This window comes from Taudactylus pleione, unplaced genomic scaffold, assembly GCF_031769625.1.
Source record: "Taudactylus pleione unplaced genomic scaffold, aTauple2 ptg000398l, whole genome shotgun sequence".
NCBI lineage: Eukaryota > Metazoa > Chordata > Amphibia > Anura > Myobatrachidae > Taudactylus > Taudactylus pleione.
In genome coordinates this window covers 775,253-793,556 of record NW_028284800.1, presented here as the reverse complement: position 1 = coordinate 793,556, position 18,304 = coordinate 775,253, and the positions used below count along the sequence as shown (strand labels likewise).

Genomic DNA, 18,304 nt, shown 5'->3' with positions numbered 1-18,304 from the left:
CTGGATTTCCATTGAAACGTAGGTTATTCCTACAGTTTCTGTTTTCCAAATTATCTAACTTATCTTGGAGATCCCTAATCATAGTAATAGAGGTATCAGTCGAGGATCCTCAACATCGCTCACCCTTTGTTCAAGTTCAGAGATTCTAGAAGTGTTAGAGGCAACCACCCGTAAAGTGGATTGGTCCAGTTTTTGATCAAGACTGAAAGAATTTCTGGGGCTGTAGGGGACAGAGAAGTGGAGAGCTCAGTCTGAGGTACACTATAGGGATCAATATCCGTAGAAGCAGTAGGCTGAGAACACTGAGGTGAGGAGTTCCCCTGTTTCTGAGATGTATTTTTACCCATTTTATCCACGTCAGGTTTATGTGAGGAGCAGGTAAGTGTGGGTGTTTTCAAAAATGTGTCATCAACCAAAGAGAAAGAGAAATAATAATCTGAGCGGGTCAATGAGGGGCAGTAGGCTTTCACCACACTGCAAAAGTATAAGCGTAGGAGTCACATATGAAGAATAGGAATAGGATTTTTATATAATCTGTAATTTCACTTTGTTACTTCCCGATGCCTCAGTGCTGCTAGCTTCTAGTGGTACACTGCATTATTATGAATATGGCTTCAGCCCAAAGTGTGGCTTCGTGTAGTAGACAGGTGATAGGTACGCTATAACACTAGTTGGGGACTCTACTGTGCTTCGTGCACTGTTGAATAAGAGGTTTCCTTATATATAGGTTTTCCTCCTGGCTTTAGAATGATAATGACTCAGGTGTTGGCTATTTGTGGCACTAGTTGGACCCCGTTAAATAATTCCCTGCAATCTCTAAAGGATTTAAACTTTAAAATCTGTAAAGTATTTTAGATATCCTGGAGGTTGCGAGCGGCTAATTGGAAGCAGGGATTGGACAGAGGCTGGCTGTGTGTCACTTGTTTGTGTGTGTTTCTGTCTGTAACCTGGCAACTGCAGCAGGAGGACCTATGTTCTGCATCCCGTTAGTAAGCGGTCTGCTGTCACTGCTTCACGTGTCAGGGGAAATGTCTTATTATGGGATATCATAAGTAAATCCAGATGTTAAGTAAAACACAGAAAATAGGCTGTGGACTCTTAGGAGATGCATTTGCTGAACACCTGCTTTTCTATTAACCCTGTACCCCTCTCTATGGAAAATTTGTGTCACCCTAACCCAGTGTACATATGGGCAACATTCCTCGCTCCATATGTTAATGATCTACAGCTCTAACTGGCTGGTTTTGTAGAGGGTGACGAGAGGTAAAACACTGTAATTGCTGGATTAAGGAGAATGCGTCTTGCTAACCAGCAGATTTGTTTTTGTGTTCTGACTTTTTAAGGATATTGGCCCTCATTCAGAGCCGTTCGCTATTTGCGGTCGTTCGTTCAAAAACAAGGGGTGGCTATTCAAATGATCCGTTCGCAAATTGCAGTCTGTTCACACCTCTAAGTCTGAACGAGCGAGCAAAACATACGCTCGTTTATTTGTTAAAAACGCCCCCTGGCCGCTCGCACCATACGTCATGTCCGCTATTTATTAGATTAATCGAGTACATCGACCAGCGTATGAACTGCTCGCTATTCTTGTGGTTGGTGTTTGCTACCACAAATTTGCGAGCAGTTCTGGCTATAAAATAACCCAGTGACGTGGTCAATGACGCTGCTGTATTAATTATGCACACCCATAATACGCCCGTTTTGACCTTTAAGCACGCCTGCGTTCGGATCTCCACTCCCCATTTTCAAGCACCTTCCCCTGTTACCACCCACATACGCCTCATTCTGTCACTCAAAATAGCAGGCACTCGCTATATAGCGTACAAACGATTTTTGGCCGCACTGACTGGTTCGCGCATGCGTACTAAAAACCGTACGCATGCGCAGATGTGCAAACATCGCTCGGAACGAGCGTACTGCCGCTAACGAGCGGCTCTGAATGAGGGCCATTGTTAGATGACTGACAAGGGGGTGCTAATATGTATGTTGAATGTGCCTTTCTTGTAACAAAGCACTCAAAATGCACAATATATCAGTCACATTAGTAGCCTCTCTCACATTTGAGCAATGAAACCACTATACCCATATGTGTCTTATATGAATCATAATTACCTTATTCATTGTTATCCTGACATTTTTCTGCAGATATAGAAAGTATTACCCCCCCCCCCTCCCCCCCCCCACTCACTTACAATTAGCCAGAGCTGCTCTCACCTGTTCCGGACAAACAGGGAGATGTATCAAATATTGGAGAGAGATAAAGTACCAACCAATCAGCTCCTAGTTGTCATTTTTCAAACACAGCCAGTAAAGTGATAGTTAGGAGCTGATTGTTTGGTAGTTTATCTCGCTCCAAGCTTTGATTCATCTCCCCCAAGCTCTTATTGGGATCTGCTGTGATTTCAATGTATGAATACACCAATCCACACAGTGCATAACTGCGGAGCAAGTCTGCCAAGCTCCGTTTTTGTCAATGAAAGGTTATCTGCCCATTTCTCCTTCTTCCTTGGAGGTCTATCTCTTTCAGCGTCCTCCTCACATCACTAATAGGCTTAAGTTGGCCATACACCAGACCAACTTTCCTATAACCATCCAACTATGTAACACATGGAAGCAAATGACAGCCATTTGCTCCCAAAAAACGGAAAACGGATGAAAGCTGTTGTTCTGATAAGTTGTTTAAATCAAACAGATTTAACCAACTTGCCTGAACAACCTTTATCGTGTTTTTTGGTGTTTGGTAGCAAATTGCTGATTGTCATTTGCTCCCATACATTACCGGATTTTCATTCCAACAAACCAACTAGTTGGATGGTTGGAGAAAAGTTGGTCTGGTGTATGGGAAGCTTTAGCCTTTTATGATACATCTCAAAGGAAAGAGACTTGTAAGCCCTATTTTCCCTGCCTTCACCTCAGACACTCTGCTAGTCTGCATGGAACTTCACAGTGTTTTCAAATTAATTATAAATAGTTAAAATCAATAGATAAAATAATTCTATTATGATATCTCAGTCTTCTTCTTTATATTAAGGCGATATCAGAATATAGATCTTCCATCTCGCAGCTATAAACTGAAAATACAGCCATACTTCCAAGAGACATCGTCTAATTAACGAAGAGGAATAAGTCCAGGTCACTGTCTCATTAAGCTGCATTGTGTTCTCTGGGAATATCTTATTTCAGAGAATTATCCCCCAGTGTCCGGATTTTTCAAAACATATTCTTTCCGCGTTCTGCGTTGTGTCAGTGCTCACTTCATTGTGCGTAGCAGGTCCAAGTTTTTCTTTTAATCTAATCCAGTCCGCACACACTGCCTTCCCCCGATATGTCCTAGTGGAAAAACATAGTTGGCCAAGATACATACACTAGGCGGGTGTGTTTTAATGCAACTAGGGTGTGTTTTTTTGCAACTGATGATCTGCAGCACCTGATTCTGGTCCAGTACCAGGATGTAAGTCAAGTAAACGAGTGTTTCTTTCAAACGCTGGAAGATGTGTTCATAATTGAATGCCTTTTTCTCTTTAATATAACAATGCGTTGACGTATACATATGTATTATTATCGTTTATTTATATAGTGCCACTCATTTATGCAGCACTGTACATAGACTATATGTCCTTCATTTCATTCCCTGCCCCATTGGGCCTCACAGTCTAAAGTCCCTAACATACAAGCGTGCACTCACACTAGTGTTAATTCCCCTAACAGTATATTTTTGGGAGGAAACTAGAGCTCCCGGAGGAAACCCATACAAACATGGGGAGAACATACAAACTACACACATATATGTCCCTACTAGGAATTGAAGTCATGACCTCAGGGCTATGAGGCAGTGATGCTAACCATTACACCATCTGTGCTGTATCTGTATCAGAATCTAAATTAAATACATGTAAATGGTATAGTCTTCAACTGGCTTTGAAGTTTACCCATTGCTTAGAAACACTCGAGGTAACTGTGTGCTGAAATGGAAACTGTATTCATAAAATTGTATCTTATTAATACACTTTAACAGTGAGTGGTTCACTCTACTAGTATAGACGTATAACAAGAATATATTGGTATGAAGTAAATGCCTAAAAATAGGTTAAAGGTATAAAACGCACATTATATGTGAGCTATATTTTAAATGTAAATTTAGACTTAATTTCCTTTGGATATTTAAACATATTCATATTTATTTAACAATACACAGAAACTAGTGACATCACTGTATTGTGACAAGCAGCAGCTTGGCTTGATAAAGGTCTGTTGTCAACTACAACTAAGAACTTTTGCAACATTATACAAGGCTGAAATAACAGTGCTGCTTGCTATGTCACACTATAACACTGATAAGGAAGATTAAATACTTATCCGTATTGATTGAACTTATTTGCCCCTCCTATGATGTTCCTTTTTTCTTCTAACAAATGCTCCGTAGACATGCAGAAAAGGGGGGTATATATGGTGTCAGTGTATGGTATTTATATTGAGTGATAGTATACATAAAGCTCACTCCGAAACAATATGGGAATACAGAATGAGGCGTACCTCAACTCACTGAATCAGAGATGGGTATGCTCCTATAATGGTATCTTTAATTATCCAACAATTGTGAACACACACCTACAATACCACTGGCATAAGGTATTGAAAATATAAAGATGAGGCGTACCCCAACTCACTGAATCAGAGATGGGTAGGCTCCTATAATGGTATCTTTAATCCAGGTCCATTGAACACACCTAGACTTACGCTTGTATAAAGCGATCCAAAATGTATAAAGGTATCTTTCAGTTGTTTTCCATGGAATGAAAGATACCTTTATGTGTGGAAAACAACTAGAAGCTTTGTGAGTACTGGTACGCTTTCTGCTTTCAAGCTCCCTGGGTTAAAGATACCTTTATACATTTTGGATCGCTTTATACAAGCGTAAGTCTAGGTGTGTTCAATGGACCTGGATTAAAGATACCATTATAGGAGCCTACCTATCTCTGATTCAGTGAGTTGGGGTATGCCTCATCTTTATATTTTCAATACCTTATGCCAGTGGTATTGTAGGTGTGTGTTCACAATTGTTGGATAATTAAAGATACCATTATAGGAGCATACCCATCTCTGATTCAGTGAGTTGAGGATATGCCTCATTCTGTATTCCCATATTGTTTCGGAGTGAGCTTTATGTATACTATCACTCAATATAAATACCATACACTGACACCATATATACCCCCCTTTTCTGCATGTCTACGGAGCATTTGTTAGAAGAGGAAAGGAACATCATAGGAGGGGCAAATAAGTTCAATCAATACGGATAAGTATTTCATCTTCCTTATCAGTGTTATAGTGTGACATAGCAAGCAGCACTGTTATTTCAATTTTTTTTTGTACATTGGATATTTGCTGAGATCTTTAGGGAAGATCTTTATTGAAAGGGCTGCAGCTTGCTTAGAAGCGCCTATAGTTTCTCCTACCATTCTATTTGTTCAATTATACAAGGCTGGTTTTTGTGTCATTATTTACTTAGGTGGTGGGTGAGAGACCCTAATGTAAGAGAGCAAGCACCCTTCTCTATTCATGGTATGTGGTAACATTGAAATTCTCCTTAGCTCTCCTCCTATAGCACTGTGGCATGAGGCGTTTGCTTACTAGTGCCTCATGATAAGCCTCCTGCCTCAGTGACGTCACAAGTTTTCAGTGAAGTGAGAGGCTGCATCTTTGTGAATGTTGAAATAAAATAGTTAATTATCCACATCCACTGTAAATGACAAGTGTTGGGTCAGCTGGTAAAATGGCTGCCTACACTGTGAGTTTGCATTGAGGACACTTGAAACAGGTATCTCCGGTTCATCTGAGGCTCTTAATGCATGTTTTCCCCCTTTGTGGCACCTCAATATCCAGCGTTGCTGTAAACTGAGTGTTCAGCCAGAACTCTCTAACTATTTGTGTTTACATGCAAGTGGAACTCATTTCTATGGTTGAGTTTATTTTCCTTGGATCTTGGCCACTGCAGATTGTCGTATTTGGAGGGGCGACAGGAGTGGGCGGAAGTTTTGGGACAGAGCGGAGAACGAAAAAGAGAGAGAGAAAATATGGCTTTGTTTTCTTGGCATGGCTGCATACACAAACAGAAACGTTCCATCACTGCTCACCCTTCAGTTGCTGAAGAGAAATGCCATAGGAACTCTTGCAGAAACACTATGCAGGATTACATTGGCATTAGGCACAATAAGCAAGTAGTAATTATTTGGGGTTGGGTATGAGATCCTGGCGGTCGGGATGCCAACTGGTCACAATACAGAAAGTGGACAGTCAGAATCCCGACACCCATAAGGAAAGAAAGTAATTCTAACCCTTACCCCTAGCCCTCCCTCCCCAATGCCTAACCCTAACCTTCCCCCTAGTGTCTAAACCTAACCTCCACCTCCCCTCACCCTAAATCTAACCCTCCCCCCTAGTGCCTAGCTCTACCCCGTCCCCCTAATGCCTAACCCGCACTCTAACCCCCCCTAACATCCGATACTTAACCTCGGGATGCCAGCTGACGCTGTCAGGATTTCGGCGCCGGTATTCCCATTATTTTGACCCAGTATAACCTATGAACATGACTGTTTCTCCATTTATTTGCATTTATTAATGAGATTAGGAAATAATAAATTGAAGGTTGGGAGGTCTCCCTCTCATTTGCCGCTCCACATAGCAGAGCATTGGTGAATGAATGCCATGCGCATTGCTGTGCATCCATACGCTATGGAGAGGGACTGGGGACAGCGCAGCAGTCTGGGCATGCCCCCACTGTGACAAAAATGAGGGTCGTGAGGCAATGCCCCCTTTTAGTGCGCACACCTTTGGGAGTGTTGGGAGGTATGGCTTAAGAGAGTTGGGGGGCTCTTGTGTAATCTCCTTATGGTCCCCTCCTCTCTCATGCATTTGTGACTAGAGTCTGGCAACGCACCAGAGTCTACTGCGCATTCTCAGATTTCTGAGAACATGGTACCCGCACCGTGTATAGATACGCCATTGAGTGCATGGGGTGCTGACAGGGGATGCGTTTAGAATCCTGACCGCTGGGATTCCGAAGGTAAGTACTGGGGTTAGGCACTAGGGGGCGAGGTTAGGTTCAGGCATTGGGTAGGGAGAGGGGGTGGGTTAGGATACCTACAGACAGATGTAGGTATCCTAACCCTGTTGGGATGCCAGCGTCGGGATTGTGACCGCTGGGATCCCAAGCGCCGGTATCCTGTACCCATCCCTCAAAAAGTACAGAATACGTATGTCATGTTCCTCAGTCTTGTGGTGTTTGGCAGAAATATGTACTTCCTACTATATTATAAAAGTGATATAGTAATATATACTTGCTGTTGTACACAGAAATATTGAGTTTCAATGAAACAACAAAATAGTGTTTACATCAGATCCAACTGTTCCATTGTGTGTAACAATATAGCCTCAAACACCTACATACAGTGCATCCGGAAAGTATTCACAACGCAGCGAGTTTTAAAACTTGTTGTGTATGATAAATGGTGCTCCAGCCAATCAGCTCCCAACTGTCATTTTTCAAATAGATGTGAGTTAGGAGCTGATTGGCTGGAGCACCATTATCATATGCAACGAGTCTTAAAACTGTGTGTGAATACTCCACGCCAGCCTCTTCTCTGTTAATGTAATGGCTCATATGGCCAATATACCATTCTGATAGATGGACTTCTTAGTCCAGACTTGGGAGTAGATTTACTAACTGTTTATCAGAGCTGCTGATGACCATCAGCTTTGACTGATAGATAGCCATGTGGAGCTGAATGCATTTGTGCCCTGAATGTATGGAGGAAATAATGCACAGAAGAAAAAATACATAGAAATATGGGTCCAGCTGTATGACACTAGCATTTGCACCACATGTACGTACATAAGGAGTAAGGGCAAAATTTACTAAGCTGTGGTTTGACGGCGGCTTCTATTCTATTCTAAACCCCGGCGGTTTGGTGGCGGGTTCTATTCTGTTATAAACCCCGGCGGTTTGGTGGTGGTTTCTATTCTATTCTAAACCCCGGCGGTTTGGTGGCGGGTTCTATTCTGTTATAAACCCCGGCGGTTTGGTGGTGGTTTCTATTCTATTCTAAACCCCGGCGGTTTGGTGGCGGGTTCTATTCTGTTCTAAACCCCGGCGGTTTGGTGGCGGGTTCTATTCTGTTCTAAACCCCGGCGGTTTGGTGGCGGGTTCTATTCTGTTCGAAACCCCAGTGGTTTGGTGGTGGTTTCTATTCTATTCTAAACCCCGGCGGTTTGGTGGCGGGTTCTATTCTGTTCTACACCCCGGCGGTTTGGTGGTGGTTTCTATTCTATTCTAAACCCCGGCGGTTTGGTGGCGGGTTCTATTCTGTTCGAAACCCCGGTGGTTTGGTGGTGGTTTCTATTCTATTCTAAACCCCGGCGGTTTGGTGGTGGTTTCTATTCTATTCTAAACCCCGGCGGTTTGGTGGTGGTTTCTATTCTATTCTAAACCCCGGCGGTTTGGTGGTGGTTTCTATTCTGTTCGAAACCCCGGTGGTTTGGTGGCGAGTTCTATTCTGTTCTAAACCCCGGCGGTTTGGTGGTGGTTTCTATTCTATTCTAAACCCCGGCGGTTTGGTGGCGGGTTCTATTCTGTTCGAAACCCCGGTGGTTTGGTGGTGGTTTCTATTCTATTCTAAACCCCGGCAGTTTGGTGGTGGTTTCTATTCTATTCTAAACCCCGGCGGTTTGGTGGTGGTTTCTATGCTATTCTAAACCCCGGCGGTTTGGTGGTGGTTTCTATTCTGTTCGAAACCCCGGTGGTTTGGTGGCGGGTTCTATTCTGTTCGAAACCCCGGTGGTTTGGTGGTGGTTTCTATTCTATTCTAAACCCCGGGGGTTTGGTGGCGGTTTTGCAGCGGTTTCTAAATTACAGCCCTGTTCTATTCTAAAATGTGTTTTGATGGCAGTTTTGCAGTGGTTTTGGCCTTAGTAAATCTGCAGATAGCAAAACCGCCGTCAAACCACAGTCAAAACACATTTTAGAATAGAATAGAACAGGTCTGTCATTTAGAAACTGCTGCAAAACTGCCACCAAACCCCCGGGGTTTAGAATAGAATAGAAACCGCCGTCAAACCGCAGCTTAGTAAATTTTTCCCCTAAGTATGTATTCTTTCACCTCATGATGTACAAATATGGCGTCACAGTATTAGCAGTAAATGAAAAGTCGCTTTACTGTAGGTATCATGTAAACGATAGAGAATAGTGTCTGTGCAGTGTTAATAAATGTGAAAGTTCTGTGTTCTGAATAAAATGGAATTATATACAATAAGAAATACATATTATAGTAAATACAAACATCTGTTGTTTTCTTCTGTAAAAGTCAGATGGGAGTCTTCTTTCCAGCAGTAGTGAAATAGGAAATGTCAGGTTAGTCATGTATATAGGCAACCACAACCTTATATACAGTAGCCATGCCACTAGTGCTATCATTGCATATAGTTGCACCAATTCTCCTGTCTGTGTCCAGGTCTATGGAGGGTATCCAATTAGCCCGAACATTGTTTAGGTGCTAATGAATCCCCGGGGCTATCCAATTACCCCCGAAAAAAAACATTGTCGAAAAACGGGGATAATCGCCAAAAAATCCCTGTTTTCCGCCGATCGCACCTATTGGATACCCCCCTCTGTGCATACTTTTCTTGGTACACTTGAGCAGTACGGAAACAAGTATCTTATGCAAAAGAAATAAAATATAGACACCAGTCCAACTCTACCTGAGTCCCAATATGAGTATTATGTATAAGCCGTGTGATGAAAAATACTTTGCAATTGCCAGTGTCTTAAGCTGGGTACACACTTTTCCGATGCAGGCTGATTGGATAAAACTGTCCCGATCAGCCGTGCAGTCTGTCCCCAGTATGACCCCTGCCAGCTGCCTGTGAGCCCTGTACACACTGTGCATACATAGAACCGTGTGTGTACGACCTTCTATGGGATCGGGAGGTCGAACCCACAAATATGAAATAGTACATAAGATGTGACCTGCCGATCCCGACCGTTGCAGGAGCGTTAGAAGCCGTTTATCGGCCTATGCTCCTGCATTGGGACAGTGTACACACCTACAGTATACAATCCAACGGCCGTTCTCTCGATATTGAATGAATGGCTCGATGATTGTATAGGTGTGTACCCAGCTTTAGAGGCATATTAATTATTAACACATTAAAGTAGCGATGGCAGACACCAATGCATACTAAATTACTCCGGTGCTCAGAAAAAGCAGCTGTCCCATAAGTCCTGCCACTACTACTTTCGCCACTAATTTGTAATGTTTATACAGCCCATGCAATGGGATAGAAATTGACACCATCTAACAGCGCTCTTCTAGTAAACACAATGCAATCATATAGTCACCATAAATAGAGTTCAATCAAAGTCCGTTGAGCTAGAAGTTTTCCTCAGTATTCTGTAATGGGGGATGATTCCTTTCCAAATCCTGTTAGTTATCTGAAACAAATGTCCTTCCCAACTCATGTATCATAACCACATAGGTATGGGGGACACATAAAAAGAGTACAATAGTGTAGATCAGATTTATAGAGCGCTGTTAGGTGGTGTCAATTTCTATCCCATTGCATGATCTATTTCAGTATTGGATGCACTACTCTATTTTTCATCATTTATAGCTGCACTGCTGGTTTTATTGCGCACATTATTATCTTTCTGTTTTATTATTGTTTATACAGCCCGGCAGTGTTATTGCGATGCATGGACTTAGGACCTCATTCAGAGCCGCTTGCAAAATGCGAGCACTCGCTCTGAGGCCCTGATTCAGAGCCGGACGCTCTGACAGAGCACTCTCTCTGAATCAGGGCCAGCCTTCTGTGGGTGACCATCCACAGCTATAGCGAGCGGCCAGGAAGATGGTCGCGATGGTCAAGACCATCGCAACCATCGGGCTTGCGACGAGACCCTTGTGGTAGGGTCTCGTTGCCGCAAGCCACAGAGAGCTTTCGGGTCTAACAGAGCCGAAAGCTCTCCCACTGACATCACTTGTGATGTCAGTGGGGCCGGCCCCAGACGGTAGGCGTTCCCATGGGAATGCCAACGTCTGGGCAGCCACGCCCCCGGCCCGCTCACCAAAGGGGGCATGCTGTCACTCAACATCGACAGCACGCCCCCCTTTGGTACGAGACCCGGAGCGATGGTTTGCCCATCGCTATCCGGGTCTTGCGCATGTGCACTGGACCACCATCGACCCGCTTGCGAGTGCATAGCGCTCGCGAGCGGGTCTGAATCAGGCCCTGAATGAGGGTGGCCGCTTTTCTATTGAAAGGCGGCCTCCTGGCCGCTCGCTAAGCTGTGGGTTACCACCCACAGCTTTAGTGAGTGACTAGGTGATGGTCGCGATGGTCGAGGCTTGCTCGGGGCTTGCGAGGAGACCCTTGCGGTAGGGTCTCATCTACCGCTAGCCCCAAGCAGCTTCCTGCTCTGTCACTGGTGATGTCAGTAGGACCGCCTACAAGCGGCAGGTGTTCCTTCAGGAACGCCTCCGTTTGTCTGGCCACCCCCCCCCACCACGCCTACAAAATGGGGCGAGCTGACAGCCGCCCTTTTTTGTAGCGAGCACTGGAGTGAGAGAATTTCTCGCTCCGGGCGTGCGCAGTGCCCCACCATCGACCCGCTTGCGAGCGGGTCTGAATGAGACCCTTAGTGCACACATGAGTACAGCAAGGGAAGGAGGAGGCGGAAGTACACGAATGGGGCTCAGCGGGCAAACGCCATCTGAAGATGGTGAATGGGTCTATTACTTAAAACATGCAGAAACTACTGTCTCGGAGTGTAGGACAGACCCTTTCACCTTGATAAATAGGCCCCTTGAAGCAGTAGCAAAATCAGAGCACCACTGATACAATGTATAAGCCAGTATTGTCAGTACATTGGGGTTGTAGAAGGATATCACAAATATTGTACTTATTGGTAGTAGCAGGTTCCGTATGGTTTAGTTACAGTAATATTCAGACCTCCAACATATTAGAAAAATATAAATGTGTAGGAAGATCTAATTCTTGTGAATAAAATAATACTAAGAAGTAAAAGCACAAAAGCGCCTATACTTGGTGCGCAAGTCTTCTCTGCTGCCAGATGATCCGTTTCTAGCTGCGCTATTTGGACAGCTGTCCATGCAGGGGTTAAGGCTAAGTAATAACAGCTGTATTATTCAGCGCTCAATAAGAGCAGATTGGAAGAACTTTCTCTCTTTCCTCCTCATGGAGGGAGAATGACATTATGGAAACTTGAGGCTTTTATGTTCTAGGCTTTCAGACAAGTTGTAAATACATGAAATTCTTCAGGCCTCCCACACACACAACACTGATTATTTTCCAATCAAGAGATTGAGGTGTGTCACTGGGACACAAGTAACCAGCGCAGTTAGGCTCCCGCTACAGGATCAGCCGTGTTAAGTGGATAAAATGAATATACTGTACATGCTGCAAAACTTTAGGCATGTCACCAGAGCGCTCGCTCTGAATCAGGGCCCTCCTCCATGAAAATGGAACGTCCTCCTGGACGCTCGTATAGCTGTGGGTGACCACCCACAGCATATACGAGCGTCCAACAAGATGGTCGCGATGGTCTTGACCATCGGACTTGCGAGGGAAACCCTGCAGTCGGGTTTCCCAGCCACAAGCCCAGGAGTGATTTTGGCTCTATCAGAGCCAAAATCACTCCCACTGACATCACTAGTGATGTCAGTGGGGCCGGCTTCAGACGGTAGGCGTTCCCATGGGAACGCCTCCGTCTGGCAGGCACGCCCCCGGCACGCCCACCAAAGGGGGCGTGCTGTCAATCAACATCGACAGCACGCCCCCTTTGGTGCGAGACCCAGAGCGATGGGAAGCCCGTCGCTCGCCGGGTCTCGCGCATGCGCACGACGGAGCTCCCTCCGTCATGCGCATGCGCAATGGGGAACATCGACCCACTTGCGAGCGTACTGCCGCTCGCGAGTGGGTCTGAATGACCCCCAATGTTTTTAGTTATGATGCATTTAATTATGAATACTGAAGGAAGTAGTATCAGGCAATGAAGGCAGAGTTTTATGTTTGGGTCTCAGAAGAATGTGGGTCTGATTCGGATGCAGTAACAGACGCGGCAGCGTTTTTTTTTTCAGATGCCACGGGTGCAATAATATGCAAATGCTGGTTTCAGCCTTCTCCTTATGTGCCGGAATGAGACGCTCACTGTCACTGACCGCGCACAGTGTAATACCACCGGTGATTCAGAACACTCCACAATTGGCGCGTTATTGCATGCACCCTCAGCGCTTACACCTGCCTATGGCAGAAATTCTCTCGCTTCGGGGCTTACTACAAAAGGGGCGGCTGTCGATGGTGATCGACAGCTCACACCGTTTTGTAGGCGGGGCGGGGGGGTGGCTTACCAAACGGAGGCATCCCCGACGGAACGCCTGCCGTTTGGGGGCAGCCCCACAGACATCACTCGTGATGTCAGTGGTGAGCTTCCAGCTCTAATAGAGCCGAAAGCTCACTGGGGCTTGCTGCAGACGAGACCCTACCACGAGGTTCTCGTCGCAAGCCCCGGTGGTCGCGATGGTCTTGACCATCGCGACCATCAACCTGGCCATTTCGCTAAAGCTGTGGATGGTCACCCACAGCCTAGCGAGCGGCCAGGAGGCCGGGCCGGAATATAGATGCGGCCGCCCTCATTCAGAGCGAGGACCTCTGAATGAGGTCCTAAGTGTATTATAAAACGAAGTGTCATTTATGTAACAGTTAAAAAAACAGTTGAACAAAAGTTGAACAATATCTACAACCAGATAAAATAAAAAAAACATAATATTACAAATGTACTGTCTGAACATGCCAGGAACTAAAGGTGGGTACACACTATACAGATATACTGTATCTGCAGATGATGGTTGTTCGTACACACTGAACAACCATCATCTGTGCCTGCCCGCAGGTCCCGGCGACCAGGTGGCGTGTCCCGTCGGGCGGAGGGCGTTTCTTGCCCCCCTCTTCGCACTCTGCCGCTGTGTGTGTACGGGCGGTCTGCCGTACACACCTGCCGATGGACAGATATGTCTGCAGACATATCTGTCCATCGGCTGTACAGCACAGCCAATGCAATATGTCAGTGAACGCCGGTGTTCACCGACATATCGCGGGTACACACTGCCCGACAGGCGGCAGATACCCAGCTTAAGAGAGGCACAAACAAACCCCTTAGAGCTATGTGTGCAAATGCTAGGAGGTTAGGAGATAAAATCTCAGAGCTAATAGCAATAGTGACTAGGGATGATCTGGATATTGTAGCTATTACGGAGTCATGGTGCAGTGAAAAACATGACTGGGATATCGCTATACCGGGATATACTTTATTTAGAAAAGACAGAATAGGAAAGATTGGAGGAGGGGTAGCAATGTATGTGAAAAACAACATAAAAACTACTTCAATACAAAATATTGCAGAAAAAACTGAGGCCCTTTGGGTGACCATAGAAACAGGGGAGAAGGACATTATTCGGACTGTGGTGATTTACAGACCACCAGGCCAGGGGGAGGAACTGGACAGGTACCTTTTGCAAGACATCACTAAAATGACTTTAAAAGGAGAGGTAATAATCATGGCAGACTTTAATCTACTGTACCAGATGTAAATTGGGAGGGCTCTTTTGCAAGTTCCACTAGAAGTGGGGACTTTCTAAATGCCTTGCAGGGAGCATCCCTCAAGCAACTGATGAGGGAGCCCACTCGCAAAGATGCTATACTAGACATCATACTCACAAATGGTAATAGGATATCAGATGTTAGTGTTGGAGAGAACCTAGGATCCAGTGACCATTAAGCAGTATGGTTTGGTATAAAGACAGGATTCGACTCATGCCGCACAAAAACAAAGGTGTTAGATTTTAGGAAGGCTGAATTTGCAGATATGGGGAGATGTGTAAGCAATTCATTGGCAGATTGGAGGAACTTAGAAGGACTGCAGACGAGGTGGGAAGAATTAAAATGTGCAATAGAGAAAGCAACAGATGTTTGTATCAAATGGGTTAGGAAAGGCACATGGAAAAGGAAGCCTGTATGGTTTACAAAAGAAGTATCAGTGTGAAAGCAAAAAAGAGGGCATTTAGGAAATATAAGCAGACTTAGAATAATGAAGAAAAAGAGGTGTATCTTGTCAGTAGGAAGGAGAAGAAGGTGATCAGATGTGCAAAGGCACAGACTGAAGAGAAAATGGCCCAGTCAGTAAGTAAAGGGGCCAAAACCTTTTTTAAGTATATAAATGAAAGAAGAAAATCAAATGGTGGAATAATAGGAATGAAGACAGACAGTGAGAGTCTTGTGGAGGGAGACAAGGCCATAGCAGCTAATCTAAATGGTTATTTCTGCTCGGTATTCACTACAGAAGGAGAAGGAAAGGGGCCACAGTTAAGTTGCAAGGATATACGTGAGGTAGATACAAGTATATTTACAGAGGAAAAGGTCCTAACAGAACTGACAAAACTGAAAGTGGACAAATCAATGGGGCCAGATGGGATACATCCAAGGATACTAAAAGAGCTGAAAGGGGGGCTAGTAACACCATTACCTGAATTATTCAGCCAGTCACTAGCTGCAGGAGTAATTTCAGAGGACTGGAAAAGAGCAAACGTCCCACTGCACAAGTGGAAGCAAGGAAAAGGCAAGTAACTACCGACCAGTGAGCCTTACATCAGTAGTAGGGAAAGTAATGGAATCACTGTTAAAAGAAAGACTTGTGGAACATCTCAAATCCAACATTTTACAGGATCCCAATCAGCATGGGTTTACTAGGGGGAGATCATGCCAAACAAATCTTATTGATTTTTTTGACTGGGTGACTAAAGTAATAGATCAAGGGGGGCGGTAGATGTAGCTTATCTAGACTTTAGTAAGGCTTATGACACAGTCCCACATCGCAGACTGATAAATAAACTTGGGACTGGATTCTAAGATGGTTAAATGGATAAGAACTTGGTTGCAGAATAGGAAACAGAGTTGTAGTAAATGCAGTCTCAGGAAGGAATTGTGACAAGTGGTGTACCCCAAGGTTCTGTACTTGGACCAGTGCTTTTTAATGTATTTGTTGGTGACATTGCAAATGGCATTAAAGGGAAACTATGCCTTTTTGCAGATGACACAAAAATATGCAACAGGGTAGACACATCTGGACGGGTAAGACAAATGATGGAGGATCTAGCTAGACTAGAGGAACGGTTAAGAACATGGCAACTACAGTTTAATGCTAAAAAATGCAAAATTATGCACTTGGGTCTCAAGAACCCAAAAGCTAAATATAGTATTGAGGGTACTCTAATGGAAATTACAGAGAAGGAAAGGAATCTAGGAGTCACTATTTCAGGTGATTTAAAGGCAGGTAAGCATTGTAACAAAGCAGTGAGGAAGGCAAGTCAGATGCTTGTTGCATAGGGAGAGGAATCAGTAGCAGAAAGAAAGAAGTAATGAGGTCAGTGGTACGTCCTCATCTTCAATACTGTGTTCAGTTCTGGAGGCCACATCTCCAGAAAGATATAAATACATTAGAGACTGTACAAAGAAGAGCAACTAAAATGGTGCAAAGTCTACACCACAAAACGTACCAGGGAAGACTTAAGAGATCTCAATATATATAGTTTGGAACAGAGAATGGAAAGGGGGACATGATAGAAACGTTCAAATATATAAAGGGTTTTAACAAGGTGCAGGAGGGAGACATTCTTCTAAAGAAGAGAAGTACTAAAACACGAGGATCTGCACTGAAACTGGAGGGAGGTAGATTCAAAGTAAATTTAAGGAAAATTTACTTCACAGAATGGGTAGTAGATAAGTGGAATAGCCTCCCATCAGAGGTGGTAGAGGCTAAGACAGTGGAACAATTTAAACATGCTTGGGATAGGCATAAGAATATCCTTATAAAGAACTGAAGATCACATAGAGTTGAGGTTACCAAAAGGTAAAAAAGGCAGACTAGATGGGCCAAGTGGTTCTTATCTGCCGTCAAATTCTATGTCCCCAAGGTCATTGTGATATAAAGTAAACCCCCCTCGCTTATTAACGCAATGGGCCCCCCTTTACAGCACTAGATTTACTTCCCAATATGCTGTTAATAGAATTCATCAGGTGTACACCTTGGTATATTTATTACTAATTCAAAGAAATTCATAGCTATAACAAATAAAAATACAAATAATAGGTAATGTTTACAGGGTTTACGCAGTAAAGAATACATTGGAGAAATGTATTTATATGTTGTAGAAGACCTGTACATCTCACATCCGCCTAATGCCTGATGCTCCCTCTGCTCTGGACAGTTCATGAAATAGCTGCGTGCACTGATTCTGATTTATACGCGAGTCCAAATGCGGCTGCATCTCACGTTCTTAGCAAACTGCATATGCACCGCAGCCGACATCCGCAGCTTAGAGCACAATGAGCGATTCTGAGTCATGCGTATCTCAGTGGTTTCTCACCGATGGCTGAATGCTTGTTACTGATTTGCAAAGGGGCGTTTGCGTGGAAGAAATGCATCCCATGTACAGGTCTTGGGCTTATAGTCAGCGAGTTACATCTTATTCTAAATGCAGAGGGCACCAAGCATGGAGTAGGGGGGTTGGCGATGGAGCAGCTGCATACATGCGTATCACTCAGAATGTAGGTGTGTAGTCGTATAGGAATTGCCATCACTCCAGGCATCGGGAATGTGGGAAATGTGTGTACAATTTTGTAGTTTAGCAGACTTGTGTACACACCAGTGGATATGTAATTAATCCAGGACACTGGCCCAGGTAAGCGTAACCAGGTTGTGTGGCTTATTGAATAGGAGATTTGTACAGCGGTACTGACATATATACTGGATGTCCAGAGCATGAAGTGGAGCAGGGTTAGGCAGCTCACCAGCCAGTGGCTGTCTCAGGTATTGCGGTAACAGTGCAGGCGCTGTAACAGTGGTCATATACGGGTACTTGTCTCAGGAGGTAAGGGGAGGACAGACGTCCTCCACTGTATTGCTTATACCCAGTGAACAAGGTGGTGCAGTGTATGCGCAGTTATAGTATCGGTGGCCATCTTGCTAAGGGAAATACAGTATCCCTTGAGGAGCCATATTGTTGGAGACTGCGCAGTACCGCATTCCACTTCTAACACAAAATTGCGACCGCATTATGTGAAACTCAAAATCATGCCCAATATGTGCTGACATTCCTGGGTTAGGCAAGGAGACTATGCCCCCGACCAAATTATCAGGAATTTTGTCCCGATTTGGGAACAGTTGGCACATATGTAC

The 18,304-nt window shown here is 44.4% G+C and overlaps 1 protein-coding gene and 1 pseudogene across 2 annotated transcripts in view; both read left to right on the top strand.

The window, feature by feature from the left end:
* Positions 1-18,304, top strand: part of LOC148506659 (mitogen-activated protein kinase kinase kinase 3-like) — a 223,137-nt gene that overhangs the window by 154,624 nt on the left and 50,209 nt on the right. The gene's annotated exons all lie outside the window — the stretch shown is intronic.
* Positions 14,601-17,340, top strand: LOC148506660 (uncharacterized; annotated as a pseudogene).